Source organism: Colius striatus, chromosome 8 (genome assembly GCF_028858725.1).
Source record: "Colius striatus isolate bColStr4 chromosome 8, bColStr4.1.hap1, whole genome shotgun sequence".
In the NCBI taxonomy this organism is placed as follows: Eukaryota; Metazoa; Chordata; class Aves; order Coliiformes; family Coliidae; genus Colius; species Colius striatus.
Window position 1 is genome coordinate 24,847,273 of NC_084766.1, and position 12,461 is coordinate 24,859,733.

General features: G+C 46.1%; 1 protein-coding gene across 2 annotated transcripts in view; it reads left to right on the forward strand.

Moving 5' to 3' along the window:
- The first annotated feature begins 3,292 nt into the window (after window positions 1–3,292).
- POLL (DNA polymerase lambda) overlaps window positions 3,293–12,461 on the forward strand; it is a 37,723-nt gene continuing 28,554 nt past the window's right edge. For both annotated transcript variants that reach the window (XM_062000919.1, XM_062000920.1), the window contains exon 1: window positions 3,293–3,358. The gene's annotated coding sequence lies outside the window, so the exon portion shown is untranslated. The remainder of the gene's footprint in view (window positions 3,359–12,461) is intronic.

Below are 12,461 nucleotides of genomic sequence, written 5' to 3' on the forward strand. Positions count from 1 at the left end.
GGTAAGGCAGAGAAAAGCTTAGTGGGGAAGGGATTTGGCATCTCTGAGGCCGTCTGAAGCTTGGACATATGGTTTTCTGTAGCATGTAGATGCATCTGTTCAATGCCTGCACATCAGGAGTATCATATATACTTCAGAGATGTGGGTCAACCCTATGGTAATATATATAGGGCATCGCCTCTTCCCATTCTGGTCTCTCCTTAGTCTATCTGGCTCCTGAAAGTATTGTAAGTAAAATAAATAACACTGACCTAGTAACTCAGCTTGAGTCGTTTCTCATGGGCAGCTGGCAAGAGCAGTGTGGAGAGGTTGCACTTCTCTGGGTCAGAGGTTTTTGGTGTATGCTTTGTGATTCCTAAGACAAAAAGTCTTGTTGAGTGAGGGTAAGCTGCAAGAAGCAAATCTGATAGAAGACTTTGATTCTGCTGAAGGATGTTTCAGAAGTTTTGGAGCCAAGCTTCACATGCTTAGCTCCGATCTATGTGTTGTTTTAGACCTACTAAAGCTGGCTTGTGTTGCCCTTTTGCTTGGAGTGAAGCTGTCACCTCTGTGAGGTTCCCAGTTATGAGAGGTGTGGGGGTTGGAGATGCATGTCTGCAGATCAGACTCAGGGTGAGAGGCCCCATATCATCCCCTGGAAATCCAGGCTTCCAGGTCCATTTGCTCCCAGGCTTTGGTACCACTTCTTGTGAATGCTGCTCTCTAATCCTGACAGTGAAGGTGCCTTGCTTTTCTGGGAGAAGTCTTATCTTTGCTTGCTAATGGGCTCCAGTCTATTAAAGATAAGGCCTGCAAACCTGATCCTCCTGAAGTATGAGACAAAATTCCTATTGACTGAATGGAGTCAGCTTTACTCAGAGGAGACTTGTTTGTGGCCCTGAGGCCTGTATGTGATATTGGAGAGAAAGCTCCTCATCTAATGCTATTTTTCTTTTTCTTTTTTTTTTTTTTTGTTTTTGAAGGATAGGGGGTAAAGGCTGAGGAGGGAAAGCTGAAGTCCAGAACTGACAGCATGAGCAGGGATTAGACCTTGCTGTTCCTCCCACCTTTTTCTCCCTGTTGGTGTGCCTCCATGCTAATTTAGACCTGTGGCAATCATCAAAGCCTTGTGCATACCTTCTGCACAAAGGGAACTGTCTCCCATGTGAGGGTGTTCTCTGCTGGGGTAGAGTCAGTTTGTCCCCCAAAAGAAAAATCTTAAGCACCCAATTGCCTGCTTGACTGACTCCCTGACTGCTATTATGTTTCTAACCACGGTAATTGGCTTTAGCAGTTATTAATGGATTATGCTTGGGGAGGGAGGGGCAGAACTCAACACCTAGCTTTGTAGCTCAGGGACTCCCTGACCAAAGTGCTGCTTTCCAGACATGAGATTTGACTGGTGAACTGTCAGAATGGGTGCTTTTTGCTTGTTTTCCTCTGAGATGGGAGACATTGGCAAAAGGGAAATGTTCCCTCTTGTCCTGCACTATGGTGGAAAGTAGGCAGGTATTGATCAAAAACCCTGTTTCCTAATATGAAATGCTGCACACTTTCTTAATTGGTCCTTGTGGCTGCTGCACAGCAACAGGAATTGTCTTTTCCTTAGACTCTCAGACTTTGGTGAGTGGTTCTTGTGGAGAAAAATAATTTGCACCCTGCAACATCTGTAGAGAGAGCCCTGTGCTACAGGTGCCTTGGGCAATTGCATGTGCACTGCCTGTGAACCTGGGATCTTGCATTTAAGACAGCCTGGTTGGAGAGACTTGGAAATAGCTCTTGTGCTGCAGGCTTTATCTAGCCCTTAAGGGCATCTAAGGGTCACAGGACTTGTGGACATCTCCAGATACATGAATTTGGGTAGCAGGGATAAAGCCAGGAAAAAAGAGCCTTTGTAGCTGTACCTTTTTCTTGCTTCCTGTAGCTCTTTGAGATGACTTGATGTTAACTGCTTGCCTCTTGCAGTGTATTGGCAGTGCTGCTTTGGCCTTATGGTTTGGAGAGACCAATTGCTCAGAGCTAGGATTTGGAGTTCTAGCCCTGCATCCCCATGACTCTTCTCTGGCTTTGACCCAGGTTCACCACTTTGCTGCTGGGTGCCTTGGAACACCAGCAGTAGTGCCTCACATCCCAGGCAAGGCTGCTGCAAAAATCCCTTCCTGATGCAGCACAGCCTTGAAGACACTTTCTGACTTCCCAAAGAAGAACGTGGTAGAGAGTCAAGGAAATGTTTGAAAACTGCTATCTTTACAGCCATGACATGATTTCCTTATTTTGCTTTGCTCTTTCAGCTGCCAGCTCCGTGTCGTGCTGCAGAAGATGTTCAGGCAAAGCACAGAGCTGACTTGTATTTAAAGCAGTCTCTGTTTCCTGCACTCGTGCTGTCTTGGTTGCAAAGAATTAAACATAGTTTTGGCATTTTATTCTTGGTAGCTGCAATTAATATGGCTTTGTGAGAGGTCATTTACAGCTATCTTAGAGATCTTTGCATGAGCTGCTTTCTCTTCTTTGGACTGAGGAAACTGGCACAAAATGAGGACTGTGATGTGGAGAGCCACAGCGCTCGTGTTCCTGTTGCTTCGTTTTAAGGATTTGTTCCTGTCTTATCAAGTAGTTTGAGGCCAGCAGCCATCAGATGACCTCTGGAGCCAGCGTATACAGCAAGGACATGGCATTGCCAAAGAGGACTTTGGAGTGGACCCTGCTGGAGAGTGAACTGAGCCAAATATTGCTGCAGGAGAACTCTGCTGCCTCTAATAGAGAATGCTTCAACACTGGGGAGGGCAAACCTGATGCAGCTTTGAAATTGGCCCTGCTTTGGGCAGACTGGCCTGGAGATCTCTGTTGTGGGATTTGTCAGGCTTGTGATGGTGCAGCCAATCCATGATTGTGCTCGGAAGTTGCCAGCAAACAGAAGGGAGACACGAAGCAGGGAGTACCAGGGAGTTTTCCATGGGGTCTTTCTGCAGCTGACAGCACTATGTATGAGATGTGCTGAGTACTGTGCTAACTGTTTGGAAAATGTCGTTTTAATTTACAGCTGCTCCTGTTTATAGGCTTTCCCTTTGCAAATACAGCTTTATGTCCTGCCAATTCTCTGTGCTTGTAACCTGCTGCATCTGTAGAGCTCCGGAGCACCTCTTTGCAGCTTGCTGCCTGCCCCTTGTCAAATGCAGTGGAACATGCTGAAATAATCTTGAGCTAGAATTCAAAATCTGTCTTCTAGCCTGTGTTCTCTGACTTGCTCGTGCACTGTTTTGTCAGAATGTGAGGATTAGTAAGAGTATTTTGTGTGCTTGTCTTTTTTAAACAGCTCATTTGTGACGGGAACAGCCTGCTGTGGACATACCTCACCTCTGAGAATCTGGGACCTTGAGAGGTGAGTGAGCATTCAGTTTACACGAAGAGACTTGATGAGGAAAGTGAATAACAATGAGAAATACAACATTGGAGATGCTGTGAAGTCATTCCTTTAGTCTATGTAGGCAAGGGCTGTTTAAACGTGAGATGTGGGATGGAGTTGCGGGTGTAACAAACATGTGGAAAGATGTGTGTGGGGGGGGTGGTTCTGGTTAAATAAGGAGCTGCTTGACTTTTCTTCTCAGCTTTTCTAGTTGATGGCATGACCATCCTGATTTCATCCCGTTACCCATGTACAGTCAGAATATGCTCATTTAATCTTCCTTTTCATCTGCCTCAGTTGATGCTTCAGTCTGAGCCAGAAGGGTGAGGAAGGTACCTGCATCGCCCATTCACCCATCTGTCTGTGGTGCTCAGAAGCCTGAGGGATGGCAGCAGGTTATCTACGGAAGTGACTTAGGCATGTTGTCTTCTCTCTGTCATAATAAGCATTGAGGAGGTTAATTGCTGTGGCCTCTGATTTGGGGAAATGGAGTAGTTCCTGTTTGGTGAAGCTGCTGACCTTAGCAACTGGGGAAATGTTGGGCTCTCAAATCCTGATGTGAGACTCAACTGCTTACAAATTTGAATCTCTCAGCCTGGGGGTCTTTGTGTAGTGATGGACAGATAGCAAATATTTGACAGGATTATTGAACGGCAGCTCAGCTTTCCAGGACTGGTATGCTCAGGGTAGGAGTGGCACAGCACAGATTATCCACAGCATAGCACAGATTATGCTGTCAAGATTGAGGTGAACTGGTGGGCTCTTGAGAGGGGCCTCAGGGGTATCAGCAGAGCTGTATTTGGGGAAAAGAGGTTGAGGAGGATTGGTATGGATACAGGGCTGATGTGAGGCCAGTTGCCTTCCCTGTAGTTTAGATTGTCTGAGACAATTCCATCAAATATGAGTATAAAACGGTTTGTTTTTCTCAAAAAAAAAAGACTTTGCATCTCCCGAAGGACAAGCTAGAGCAGGAAAGGCAACTCCAGTGCATTCAGCTAAGGTGCGTGTTCCTCAGTGACTGAGCTCAGGGATGCCTTTTGGAGTACCCCAGAAGGATGCAGGCTGTGCTGGGATGCCCCTCTGTCCATCAAGTCTTCCAGCTGTTCTTGAATAGAGGCATCTGACAGGGGTGAGGAGATAGGCAACCCTCTCCCCCTGCCCCAGCCTCTCTGACAACCTTTCCCAAGGAAGCCTGAAGAGATAATAAAGCTGTATAGAAAATAGGATTAAGGTAATGAACAGGCACAGCAGAGTTTGATCTTTCAATAACATCAAAGCCTGAGTGACAGGCAAATAAAAAGGCAAGACAACCTAGGCCACTGGGCCTCTCTTGCAACTGGGTCTTTTCCTCTCCAGGAACCTGTGTGTGAGCAGGGAGCATCGTCAGCATGTGCAGGGCAGGAGACTGAGTAAGGAGCATGGCTGTGAAACTAGCATGTGAGGCTTGATGTGATTGTTCATAGTGAGGGAGTACAGAGCTGTCCTTCGAGGTCTTGACTTCTCCATAAACCGGTCTTCTCCTCAGCAGAACTTTGAATTCATTTTCAAAGGCACCAGTAGTTGTCAGAAGTGATCTCACAGGGAAATGCTTTCTTCGTTTGAGTCTTGTGTATGTTGTCTCCCTGGTCAGATTCCAGAAGTTAGAGCATGACATGGAAACTCCAAAATCTTAGAGCTGACCAAGACTGAAAGGTCCTCCTGTGCCTGTTGTCTCCTGGTAACACCTGGCAGGCAGAGACAGGCCTCCCAAGTTTGCTTTGTGGCCATAAAGGACCAGAGTCTGACCTGCAGACACTGGATGTGGCAAGGATGTTATCTCTAAGAGTAGATTCCAGGCAACTTCTCTGTTAAACACAAAGATGCAGGGTAGAGCCATGCTCAAGACATTTTTTTTTTTTACATTGCAGGTTCCTTGACACCACTTCCATGTTTAGTGCTATCCAAGACCAGTTAGTTCAGTTAGCTGGTCTTTCTTTCCTGCATGGGCATGTGTATGAGTGTCACTGGAGCAGTTCCTGTTGTATTCCCTTCCCTTGGGGTAGGTGGTCTTTTCCCCCAACAGCTGAGAGCTGGAACATGCTACAAAAGGATTTAAAGCTTAAATAACCTTTTGTGTACTGATCTTCTTAGTTCCAGGCCAGATAAGTCCTTGGCTGGTGCTTGTAGCTGTTGGTCATGGTATGTTTTCACATTTGTGATCTTTGCTGTTCCCTGACCCTGGGGCAGCCATTCTCATCCCTCTGAGAGGAAGTGGATAATGTTTTCACCTGGAAATATGTTCTGGGCTTTGAAAAGGGCTGGGGTGGGTTTGGCAGGGAGGACAGTGGGGAAAGGCAACGCCTCTTGCTGCATCCCACTCCCCCAACTGTCTTTCATTTCTGACTCTGCTGAGATGATGGCGTTGGATCAAAGCCCAAACAGGCAGCAACAAGCAGTTGTTAAGGGGGGTCTAAAGCAGGGGAATGACCGTGTGATGCCAAGACACTGTCTCTGATGGCTGAAATTCCAGCTGCTGCTACACCTGGCCCTTTCTCCTGTAATAAGCAGGAGGATTTTTTTCTTATGCTTTTGAAGCTGGCTAACTGCACCTCTGGAGGATGTGTCTCATCCCAAAAATGCTACATTGTGCCATCTGATCGCTTTTAGATGCAGGGAAGTTGCTGTGCACTTATTGCCACTGAGGATTGAGGAGGGTGCGTGGCGGGGGAGCTGTGAATAACTTTGCTGGCAGTTGCCTCCTCTTGCAAGTCAGGTATCTCTGTTCCCTTTTGCTTTTCTCTGCTCAGACCTTCCTCTCTTATCTGCCAGTGCTCATGTGTGGCTTGGCAGAAGAGCTGGTTAATGGCAAGCAAGAGAAAAGGAAACTTTCTTCAGATCCTGTTCCTCTTTCCTTTTCTTCCCACCTCCCATCTCCTTTGGGAGTTTAACCATCTTGAGAGATGAGGGTGATGCACCACTGGGAACAGCTCCAAGGCCAGCATTTGTCTTTTGCCTGCAGAGTGCTGTTGCTCCCCAGCCTGTCGTGGTGGGCTGTGTATCTTTAGGTGACAGATGGCCCTGCCTCAAGGATGCTGCTCCATAAGGTAGGATACTTCAGAGGTTGCTTTGCAGCAACTCTTGGAGCAGTTCTGCCAAGCCTGCTGTTTGAAGTGGACCTGTGATTTGTCTGGCATGGTAGTCCTCGTGCTCTAAACACTTTGAATGCACAAGTCCTGTGTTGTCCTTACCTGTGACACAACATGACAGATGCAGGGCACAAGAGCTGTTGTGAAAACAGCCAAAGTTAGCTGTGCCCTGCAAGCCACCCCAGATCCTCTGCCTTTTAAATAGCCAATCTTTGTCCATCTCCTCCCCCATTTTGAAAGCATTTTTGGCAGAATGGGGTTTTTTTGAGTTTTGCTTTTTTTTTTAAGAACCCTCTAATTTCTTGTCGAGTTTTTCTCCCTCTCCTGAGCCCTTTGAAAGTGGCTTTACGCCGTCACTGACACCAAACTGACACTTTGCGTTTCCCCGCTTCTTATCCCTTTATGGCAACAGATGTTGAAATTTTGTATCCCTTTTATCTGTCCCTCTTTGCCCTCTTCCTGTAATTAGGTTTCCCTTGTTAGCAGTACAAAGTGGCCCGGTTTGCTGCCTGGCCTTTTGAGCCATTGTGTCTGAGCACATTTTTTTCCTCCTCTTTCGGAAGAGTTCCTTCCCCCTTAAGTAATAGGCAGGGTGTTGGTCAAAGCTGTGGCTTTTTCTTGTTTCTTTGTTCTCCATTTATCTCTGCCACCTTTTTCAAAGAGATGGGGGGGGGTTAAAAAATAGAGTGCACACAAGAGGAAGATACAGAGTTGCATTTTTTGACTGTCAGGCCCCTCTGCTCTTCAGGTGTTCAAGGCAGGTGCCTTTGATGTCTGCACATTCTGGGGAGGTGGGAGGTAGAGGATTCATGAGTGTGGCTCAGGAGTAGAGGAGAAGGAAGATTCAGGTGTGTGGCTGGTGGTGGGGAGGAGTCATTTGGGGTAGCCAGGCAGCTGCTGAGCAGGTTTGTAATCTATATTTGCCTCTAGTGCTATTGCATTGTGTTTGCCCTGTGAGACTCAGGATGAGTGTTACTGTCACAGGCAGCTGGCTGAAGCTCGCTAACTTGTTGCTGCTTGGTCTCGGGGGTGTGCTTCCCAGGGCCCCTTGGTAGGTTACCCCGTCTGTGTGCTGAGGCAGGCTAACATTAGTTGCCATCTTTCAAATTTCAGCATGTGTTGATCTGCATCCACTTTGGTGGCTCTTGAGTCATTGAGTGAGTGAATGGGAGCAATTGCCAACAAAAAGGGAGACCTTTAAAACTTGGGCTCCCTGTGCTGTTCTTACAGCAAATGTAATTTGACAGCTGCAGTACATGGCACTGAACACCCAGGTTAGCTGATCACTACTGATGCACTCCTGTTTAAACCCAGCCCCTCTTGGCTTTGCATCCTGTCACACTCAGAGTTTTTTATGTGTGGAAGTAGATACATGAAATGAGAATCTGCAGATCTGATTCTTGGTTATAAAGCTTGTTAAATATTTGCAAGAGAAGCTGGTAATGTAGAGGCTTGGCCTGAGATGCAAAAGCAGAGTTCTTAGCCTTGTGTTCTAAAACAAAGTCTCTCGAAATTGTTTTCTCCAAGGCTTAAATAAGGTTGAGACCTTCTAATTTAGTAACAAAAGGAGCTTGTTGGGTGAAGGAAGCAAATGGAGATGCTAGATGGAAAGCAAAATAACTGACTCAAGAAGTGTGGGGAGTCTGTTTCATGCAGGCATTTAAACTGGAGTTACCCAGTCACAGAGGAGTGCGTGGATGTCTCTGGTAACAAAGACAAGCGATTGCAAATATTGTCCTGGTACTGATAATAGTTTTGTGGGATTTGAAAGGCAGAAGAATTACAATACCATGTTGCAGATGTAGAGTCTTCTACCTTTCTTTTCTACAGTTTCATCATGCTAAATATCCCTTCTTTTGCCAAAGAAACACTCCAGGCTTTGTGCGAGAGAGGCTCCCTACTCCATTCAGGCTTGAGCGTCTTTCTCAGCATCTCTGTCTTGGCTAACGTGTTTTAAATTGCAGTAACTAATCCAGAACTTGTCTAACAGTGAGCCAAACAGCTTTCTGGTCTGTGCTTATATTGGGTAAGTGAAAGCAAATGTGTGTCTTCTACTGCTTCCGCTTGTTGCAATGAGATGATCCGTAGGTAGCTGCGCTTCCTCAGGCTGCTCGTTTTCTTTTCATGAGACTCTCCTTGTTTTTTGCTGTGCTATTTGATTGTCCCATCCACCAGTGGCTTTGGTTACTCTTTTTAAAGCATCCCTTCTGGATATTCCCATTGAAATGTCCTTTGGTTCATCAGGAATGCAAATGCCATGGCTTCCTCCTGAAATTCAAAGGAAAAAGGGTTGCTGAAGTGACAGACCGGGGAATTCTTGTCTTCAGGCAAACCCTTTCTTGGCCTGTTCATATTCAATCAGTTTGACACAATATCTGTCTTCAGATTCTTAATTTGGTCCTTGGGAACCATTCCTTCTGCAGTAAGGAAGGAGAACGGAGTAGGATGGAGATGGATGTAAATCCAGGGAAAGGGAAAAGCATTATTTGTGGAGCTGGCAATACCACTTGTGACTTGGGCAGCAAGACTAGATATAAACATAGTAATTCAGGCATGAATGAATCACTTCAAAAGGCTGAAAGGGAATTCCTACTCCCAGTTCTGTAGCTCTTTCTGTGTGAACTGTAGGATTTGATTCCCTTGCTCCAAGGTCTTGGATGTCATTGGAGACAAGACACCAGGCCTATGGCCAACTACTTGAGCCAGTGCTGGAGAAAGCTAGTTGCGGTAGGGAGCGTCTTAAGTGGTGGTCTCTTGTCTGGCTGTTCCTTTTAGGAGACTCTATTATGTTCAGAGCCGTCTCTTGGCTGTAATGGATAGGTTCAGCCTCATCTGTGCAATGTGTTTTCTGTGGTGTGCACGTGTTCTCAAAATCATTTGGGATCTTATGATTCCTTACCTGTTTCTGGTAGGGTTTTTTGGATATTGTCTTTCTGAACCCTCTCACATACACTGAGCATCTTCTGACCTCCTTTTAAGAAGGCTCTGATGCATCTTAACCTAAACTTAAAACAGCTATAAGAGGAAGAACTTACAGGTGCTTATCCTAAACCCTTTCCTCCCCAGGGCAGCCTTGGCAATGTCTCACTGCAGATGAGCATGAAGCCAGCTCCTGCCCCTTGGATGTGTGCATGTCCAGGGCATGCCGTGGCCTTTGCACTCCTGTTCAGGCGTATTTATGACAACTTTACAAGGCCCCAGACAATCAGAAAGTGTGGGTGGGGGGCTGACACTCCAAGCACATCAATCAGTTTCATCCCTCTGAGCCAAAGCAAAAGCAATCTTTATTTTTCCCTGGGTTGAGAGAGAATCAACAGAGGCAAGAGAGAAGAATGGGAAGGAGTGAATGAGGAACCCCCTCTGCCACTGGCTAGCGGTAGCTCATTTAAACAGATGGCTTTGTTTTGATTTGGACTCTCCAATTTTTTTGTCTCCCCACTAAAGGAGACCCGCAGAGCTCTGCCCAGAAAGGGAGCAATGCGGCCGCCTGTTCCCACACAAGCGGGGCGAAAGGCGAGAGGCTTTGAGTATCCCCTGCTTCTTTTCCTCGCCTCCCTCTTTTTCTCTTCCTCCACGAAATCACAGTTTGAGAGAATTCCCCCCTACTCCTCCCATTGGAAAGAAAGACAGAGAAGACATTCTTGACATTCTTTGCAGAGAAAAGGGGTTAAATGTCTGAATTTGGGGGTCACCATGTTATACAAATTGCAATCTAATCGTTTTTACAAGAACACACGTGTGCTAAGAAAAGGAGCCGTGGACAAGAAAGAAAAGAGGACAGACAACTTTTTTTGTCCTATCTTCTTCTTTTTTTCCCTCCTCAAGGTTTTGGACTATTGTCATGTCCTGTCTCTCTCCCCTCCTCACCCCCGAGAGGGAGAACATTGGTTTTATAGTTAAATTGGTTCATAAAGCAGAAGGGCTTGGTGCCATTTCTGTTTGTTTTCCCAAATAAAAGCCCCAGCAGGGTCTCTTTTGCACCGTTGTGGCTTTATTTGAAGAAACTGGCTTTTTCCCATAGCCCAGCGTGTCAGTTTATCCTCTGAACTTAACCTTACGGGAACCCGAACAACAAAAACTCACAGGGTCCCAGAGCTGGAAAGGTAAAGAAACTGTATCTTTTTATTGGACCATTTAAAGCGTGTGTGGGCTGATTCAGAGAAAGCAGAAGAAAAGAAGGCAAAACTCCCTCTTCTGTCTCTTCCCCCCACCACAGTCTCAAACCATCGTTGGTGTCATTCCCCCCTACTGCCTCGAGCCCCTTCAGCTGCGCTGAGGAAGCAGAGGGAGGCATTTCTCCTGACAATCACAACAACATCTCGGAGCCATTTCACTTGGAGGTGATGCCTCAAAATTCCTCAAGCCAATCCCACATCTCCCTGCAGCAATTAGTAGCCTTGGATAAGCAAGGGTAGCCTTGAGGTGGGATAACTCAATGACGAATAACTTTGCCAGGGATCTATGCTTCTCCCCATGTGCATTATAGACGTCGCTTGACCAAACCTTTCCTTTCTTGGCATAAGCTGCTGTGTCCCCTGGGTACCTCAGCTGCTGTTGCAAAGCTCCTGGAAAAGACAACAGCTCAACTCTTCCCTTTGTTTTTTGTGTGCTCTCCACATTGTGCAAATGCAGCACTCTGGGGAATTGTTTTTAAATGAATGTTGTTTCTCTGTTTTGATATTCAGCCCAAATATCCCAGTGTTTTAGACTGAATGGTGCTCTTCCCACTTTTTCTAAGAGAGAAGTATATGCTTCCCACCTGACTTGTTACAAGTAATTACTGGGGCTAAAATACTGGTTTAAAGCCCTGCTCAGTTTCTGAATAGTCACCTGCTTACGTGCAGTGGCTCTCTGATGAATGATCACAGCTCACAGATGAGGTTTCCAGAGCCAATGGGAATGTCCTCAATTTTGGACATCTCTGTTTTCAGCAGATGTTCTGAATTCAGCAGTTTTGTACAATTTGCATATTTTTATAAATCAATTCTAGTGAGTTGGAGTCACCAGAAACCGAGGGTGTGGAGAAAAGTGTGGAACTGTTCCATCCCAGCTTTTGGAGTCTAGTTCATGTGTATTGGCTGGCTAAGACCTACAGCAAATGGGCAGGGTACAGGGAAAAGAAGTGCAGATTCCTTTTTGAACTCCAGCTATCAGCAAAGTGTCAGTGAAATCTATGGCCACACACTGTGGCCATAATCGCTGTGTCTTGGGAGGCTGTGTATGGCTTTAACTTGGTGACAGCAGCATCCCATGGATGATCTGGAAAATAAACATCTGGGCTTTGCCATGACTGATCGTATTTTGTCTTCATGTTGCTGGAGTGAGGAGGAATAGAGCCTTAAGCTGCTTTTGAGAAGAAAGGACTCCACCAAACAACTTGAACCAGCTTGTTTCTCTCATTCCTTGGGCATTCACTTGGCTTCCAGGCTAGAAGACTAGAGACTTTCTGGAGATACCACAGCAGCAGTGCTCGTGGCTAGATTTCCAGCATGGAAGGGAAAAGAATGAAATGTGATAATTGCAAACAAATAGCTTATTTTTAAAGTAATTTGTTTAAGTCTTGTTTCTGAAGAACATAGGATTGATGGAGATGAATCAATTTCAGCCTGTCTATATGTTTAAGAGCAAGTGGGAGGAAGTGGGAGTATCTGTGAGTTTCCTGTTTTGCACCAGAGGCCTACTTGTGTGTCTGTAGCTGCTGTGTTGGCTCACCTGGTTTGTGGTTAAGGTGCTGAAGCTGAGAGCTCTGGCTCTAGACTGATCTTTCTAGGAAACCTGGATGATTGTGATTCACAAACCAGTCACGTTGGTGATTCTGCTTCACAGAGCTCCACTGGTACAGAGTTGTTTCTGCTGGTGCCACCCAGCACTGGGACTGAACCCTGACACTTTATGTGCCAATGACCCAAGCTGTTCAAAGCAGGAAACAGCAAAACTCCTACCATCTGCACAGC